This window comes from Lactuca virosa, chromosome 8 (genome assembly GCF_052849685.1).
Source record: "Lactuca virosa cultivar CGN04683 chromosome 8, Lactuca_virosa_CGN04683_v6, whole genome shotgun sequence".
NCBI classification, from domain to species: Eukaryota; Viridiplantae; Streptophyta; class Magnoliopsida; order Asterales; family Asteraceae; genus Lactuca; species Lactuca virosa.
The window spans coordinates 303,821,071-303,827,805 of NC_136433.1; positions in this window are offsets into that span (position 1 = coordinate 303,821,071).

A 6,735-nucleotide genomic window follows, 5' to 3' on the forward strand; every position below is an offset into this window, starting at 1 on the left:
CCACACACTTCCTCAACTGGGATACATGGAAGGTATCGTGAATCTGGCTCAACTCCGCAGGTAGCTCCAAACGGTATGCTACCTTACCCACTCTCGCGGTCACCCTGAACGGACCAATGTATCAGACCCCCAGCTTGCCCCTCTTCCTGAATCGGATCACTCCTTTCCAAGGAGATACCTTCAGGAGCACGAAATCTCCAACCTGGAACTCGAGCTCGGATCGCCGCCTATCCGCATAACTCTTCTGGCGGCTCTGGGCGGTCAGTAACCTTTATCTGACATGCTGTATCTACTCGGTTGTCTTAAGCACTATCTCTGTGCTACCCATCACTCGCTGCCCTACCTCTCCCTAACAGATGGGAGTCCGACACCTCCTCCCATATAAAAGCTCAAAGGGAGGCATACCAATACTCGAATGGTGGCTGTTGTTGTAAGAAAACTCAGCCAGAGGTAGGTATGTGTCCCAACTTCCCCCGAAGTCCATAGCACATGCTCGAAGCATGTCCTCGAGCGTCTGAATCGTTCGCTCACTCTGGCCATCCGTCTCTGGGAGGTAGCAGTACTGAAGTGCAATCTCGTACCCAACTCCTCATGGAACTTCTTCCAGAACCTGGAAGTGAAACGTACATCTCGGTCTGACACAATCGAGATCGGCACTCCTTGCCGCGACACCACCTCTCTCACATATGTCTCTGCCAGCCTCTCCGCACAAGAGCTCTCACTGATAGCAAGGAAGTGAGCGCTCTTCGTCAGCCGGTCCACAATCACCCAAATTGCATCAACACCTCTCGCTGTCCTCGGCACTTTGGTGATAAAATCCATAGAAATCTATTCCCACTTCCACTGTGCAACCTCTAATGGCTGCAATTTTCCATGCGGACGCTGGTGCTCGGCCTTAACCCGACTACAAGTCAAGCACCTCTCTACTATCCATGCAACATTCCTCTTCATACAGGGCCACCAGTAGTCTCTCTTCAGGTCCAAATACATCTTAGTGGCCCCGGGATGGATCCAGAATCTTGATCTATGCGCCTCCTCCATCAGAGTGCTACGTGCCCCGCCCGTATACGGCACCCAAATCCTACCATGAAAGGTCATAAGCCCTCGGCTATCCGTCACAAACTCGGATACCTGTCCAATCATCCGCTCCCTCTTGCGGTTCTTTGGTCTCATAGCCTCTGTCTGGGCCTCTCGAATGGTATCCAACACCGGAGTCATCACCGTCCTCCTCATACATATATCTCGAATCGGGGCACTCTCCGTCCTGCGGTTCAGAGCATAGGCTACCACCTTATCCTTGCCCGGGTGGTATAGGATCTCACAGTCGTAATCCTTTACCACATCCAACTATCTCCTCTGGCGCATATTCAGGTTGGGCTGATCCATCAGATACTTCAAACTCTTGTTGTCCGTGTATATGGTACACCGAACCCCAGACAAATAATGGCGCCATATCTTGAGGGCGAACACCACTTCCCCCAACTCCAAATTGTGGGTGGGATACCTCGTCTCATGAGGCTTCAGCTGCCTCGATGCGTATGCTATCATGTGCCCTCTCTGCATAAGCACCGCACCCAACCCCGATATAGATGCATTACAATACACCACCCAATCCTCCATTCCCTCCGGAAGGGCTAACACTGGGGCTTCGCATAATCTCTGGCGAAGAGTCTCAAACGAGGTCTGCTGCTCGGGACCCCAAATAAAATCAACACCCTTCCGGGTCAATCTGGTGAGGGGAACAGAAATCTTGGAGAAATCTTTGATAAATCTCCGATAGTAGCCGGCCAACCCCAGAAAACTCCTGATCTCAGTGGGGGATCTCGGCACCTCCCAACTCATGACAGCCTCAATCTTGGCCGGATTGACCAATATCCCATTCTGATTAACGAGATGTCCCATGAACTGGACCTCTCATAACCAAAAATCACACTTGGAGAATTTGGCATAAAGCCTCTCTGATCTCAACACTCCAAGGATCTCCCTCAGATGCTCCTCATGCTGCTCTCTGGATCTCGAATACACTAGAATTTCGTCAATGAACACGATCACCAATCGATCCAACATCGGTCTGCATAGTCGGTTCATCAGATCCATGAATGATGCTGGTGCATTGGTGAGCCCAAAAGGCATCACCACGAACTCGTAATGCCCATAACGAGTCCTGAACGCCGTCTTCTGGATATCCTCATCACGCACCCTCATCTGGTGATATCCAGACCTCAAATCTATCTTGGAAAACCAAGACGCTCCCTGCAACTGATCGAACAGATCGTCGATCCTCGGTAGTGGATAACGGTTCTTGACCGTCAACTTGTTCAACTCCCGGTAAGCGATGCACATCCGGTGTGAACCATCCGTTTTCTTGACGAAAAGCATCGGCGCTCCCCACGACGAGCTACTCGGTCGGATGAAACCCTTCCCCAACAGCTCCTGAAGCTGTGAGGATAACTCCTGCATCTCCGGTGGCGCAAGGCGATAGGGTTCCTTCGCAATAGGCGCTGCCCCCAGAACCAAATCAATGCGGAACTCCACCTGCCACTCGGGATGCACACCCGGCAACTCCTCGAGGAAAACATTCGGAAACTCTCGCACTATCGGTACCTCACCGACAGAACTCGGCCTCTCTGCGGCAAATCGTATCCATCGCATAGGCTACAAACACTCTACAACCTTGTTGTAGACTCTGTCTCGCTCTGGCAGCCAAACAAAATACTGACTCAGATCGGGTACCCTCGCCATACACCGTAAGTACTCTCCCTCTAGGGTCTCGTATGGTCACCCACTGACGCTCGCAGTCGATAACAGCTCTGAATCAGCTCAACCAGTCCATGCCTACGACGACACAGACATCCCCCATCGCAATCGGTACCAGGTCTATCGGGAACTCAACACCGAAAATCTCGATTACACATCCTCGAATCACATCAGTAGCATACACCGCTCGCTCGTCAGCTATAGAAACTCGTAGAGGTCGACTCAACGCCTCTCGTTGGATACTAATGTGCTGACTAAACGCTAATGACATGAAATATCGACTCGCACCCGAGTCAAATAACACCAAAGTAGGTACATAACTCACAAGAAAAGTACCTATGCATACCACCATATAATCACAAAATCTCAAAGTCAGTATAAGTAAATGAAAGAATACATAATAGCCACGACATCGGGCGCTGCGTGGACCTCCTCCGTTGTCAACTAAAAGGCTCTCCCGCGAGCCTTCGGTGCCTCGGCCTTCGCTGGCCAGGCCTCGGTAGCTCTAGCAGCAGGTGCAGATCCCTGTGCTGATCCCTAAAGTAGCTGTGGGCACTCGGCCTTCTGATGGCCATTCTTGTTGTAGGGAAAACAGACCATGAACCCCTTGGGGCAATCCTTGGCTATATGCCCCTCCTTGCCACATTTTTAGCAAGCGCCTGCTCGACAGATCCCCTCATGTCCCTTGCCGCACTTCCCACAACTGCGGCCCTTCTGGCCTCCAGATCTCGAATCAGTGGGCTTTGCCCGCTTGGCTGCCGGTTGCGACTGTACCGGCCGCCGATCCCTCCCCTGAGACTCCGCCTCCTCCCTGGCCTGAGTCTCCAGCTCAATCTCCTTCTTTCAGGCATTTTCCTCGAGCTCAGCAAATGACCGATAAGTCAAGTTCGACACGAACTCATGGATATCCCTCCTCAATATGCTCAAATATCGGCTTATACGTGCCTGCTCGGTAGACACGTGCTCCGAGCAGAACAACGCCCTCTCGTGGAACATCCTCGTAATCACCGTCACTGACTCTGTCTTCTGCTTCAGGGACATAAACTCCTAGGCCAACCGTTCCCTCTCCACTGGGGGAATATACTCCTCTTGAAACATCGTGGTAAATCTCTCCCATGTCACTACAGTGTGCTCTGCAGGAGTGAAACTGGCAGTCACAAACTTCCACCAGTCCTTCGCCCCCAAGCGAAGCTGGTTCAGCGCGAACCGTACCCTCAGATGCTCCGGGCAAGAACATGTGTAGAATCATCCCTCAATGTCAGAGATCCATCTCATCGTGGCTATCGGATCCAGAGTCCCGTCAAACTCTGGTGGCTTCGTGTTGCTGAACTCCCGCTACAGCAACGAGTCACCCCCCTATGGCCTGGTAGTGGCGAGGGCTGCGGTGGCTGCAGCAACAGCAGCCTCGGTAAGAGCAGCATACCGCTCGTCCAATGTCTCAATCAATGTGGTCTTGATAGACCCAAATATCTTCGATATCTCTACTCGAATGGCTGCGGCCACCTCCTCGTGGATCATCCTGCGAATCTCCTTGTCACTAGTACCACTGGTACCACTGCCTACTGGGTTGTGGCGCGTACCCACCATGATGTCTCTGAAACACAACATAAATAATCAGAGACTCGACCGAGATTAATCACACTCGATCACTCGCTCCTAGTCATCCTCTAGCACCCTAAGGATTCTTACTTGAGCTGCTCACTGATCCGGTGTTTCCAATAGTACAGGCCCAATACTACCTTCCACACCGCATCTGTGTTCATCCCAAGTCCTCCTCCTAGGATCCTAGCTCACAAGCACTCTATATCATCCCAAGTCCTCCTCCGCATCTGTGTTCAAACTGCATGATCAATCGATTGACAAAGCTACTCAAGCTGTTGATGCTGCCACTCTCTCTTCCAACAATGCTATTGATATGGTTAAAACTCTCCTTTCTGATTCAAAGTTATTCATGGAATCTCTTCAAAGCACTGCAGAGGTCAATACCGGTAAAGCAAATGAAGCCATTGTCTCTCTGTCAAAATCTCTTAAGGCTGAAAGAGAAAAATTTGAAGCAGTTCGCCAAGGTCTTCAAGCTGATAGTGCTACTCTTCTTTCTTCTGTTGATTTAGGTCTTGCCCAATTTCAAGCAGATCTTGCCCTGGATAACCAAGTGAGGGAAGATCATACAAACTCCCAAACTCAGATTGCCACTCTTTCTTTAGGACTTAGTCAAGCGCATAAGGATATTGAAGCCCTCAAAATCGAACGCACAGTGATTAAAAGCTGTGTGAGTGATGTGCATCTACTTCTTTCAAATCTTTTGGATGCTCACGATTCGGTTCTAACAATCACTGTCCAACAACATTTAAAGGAGAAACTTCTTCATGCTCTGGAAAATTTAAGGAGAATTAAAGGTGTTACGGAGCCGATTGCTACTCCGCAACAAGCGGGAGAAGATTCTCATCCTCCCAAGCAACCTCCAAATCAGTCGAAGGTCACCACTAAACCGAAGGGTAATGAAGCTTCGGGTTCTAGTGTGTTGGACAAAAAGAAGGGTATTATGGATCAGAGTGATGACGAAGAGGAAACTGAGGAAGAAGCTCTAAAAAGAAAGAAACGTGATGAAGAGATTGATGAAACTCTAAAAGTAGAAAGAGAAGAAGAAGAGAGAGAGAGAGAGAGAGAGAGAGAGAGAGAGAGAGAAGGGAAAAAGAGGCACATGATACGTTGGAGTGCAGGAAAGCTCTATTTCCTTTGTAGACTATGGAGAAGCTGATAAAAGAAGCAATTGAGTTTCCAAGTACTCATTGGCTGGAGCCGGTTACTTCTTTTGATTGTGTAAACACCAAGGACTCACAGTTTGATATGCCTATCACCCGAAAGGCTTTTGTGTTTCACTGTTTTGATGCGACAGTAAATATTCCTTCTCCAGACCCGAAGGTTGATCGGGATCTTATTGATTTTTATATTCAATATTCTCAACCCCAGTACTTGACGTGGAGTGCACAGAAGATTACATCCGTCAAAGTATTGAAGCCTACTTCGGCAGAGCCATTCGTCAATGTTAGTTTCAGGGTGACCCGAGGGTCAGATGATTCGGTTCATATGTTTTCACTGGTTGATCTATCGAACCTGAATCCCCACGACTGGATTCTTCTAAACAACATTCTGCTCTCCAGTCCACAGCTGTACGAGCCAATTATTGATCATATCAAGAGAATGATAGCTTCTTACATTCATGAGGTTGCTAAGATGGATCAGGAGATTGCTCTTGTTATGAGGAAAAGGCCTACAATAAAACCCATTGGAACATCATGTTATGCTACCAAGATGAACGTGGGCAAGATTGATTCTAAGTATCGTGCTGTTATGTTCACTAGACAAGACAACCAGAAATTCGTGTTCTACCTTGATGACAAATACTTGTTTTCCACGTCTTGCTTGGAGCATATTTTGGATATACTCCACAGGTGTAAACAGAACGAAGAAGCAGATAAGAAGAACTTCACAAATATGATTCGGTGGTACATAGATTTCTGTCATACTCTTCTTGGCATCATACCGAAGATCTTCAAAACTGTGAAGAAGGTTTCGGTTTCTCAACCCATGTGATCTCTCGCCTCTATTAACTCAAAGGGGGAGATTATTGAGTCTAGGGTGTTGTGTCTTTGGGCTCGTGTTATAGTCCATCATGTATTCACGGTTTGGGCCTGTCCAACCGTGTTTTGTCTTTAGGGTTAATATATAGTGCATGCATGCTTAGTTATTATTACGCTTCTCATTGATTGTTTTGCTATTATTGCACTGTAACCCTAGCACACCTCTAGAGTCGAAGTTCTTTATCGAGCTCTTCTGAGGTGGAGCATAATCTAATCATTTGACATTCGTTTGATTCATTCTCGTGTTCTTTTATTGCTTTACATTTGTTTATCTGTTTGGAATCTGTCGATCTAATAGCGCAATATTCTCATCATTGACTTTTAATTTTGACTTTTT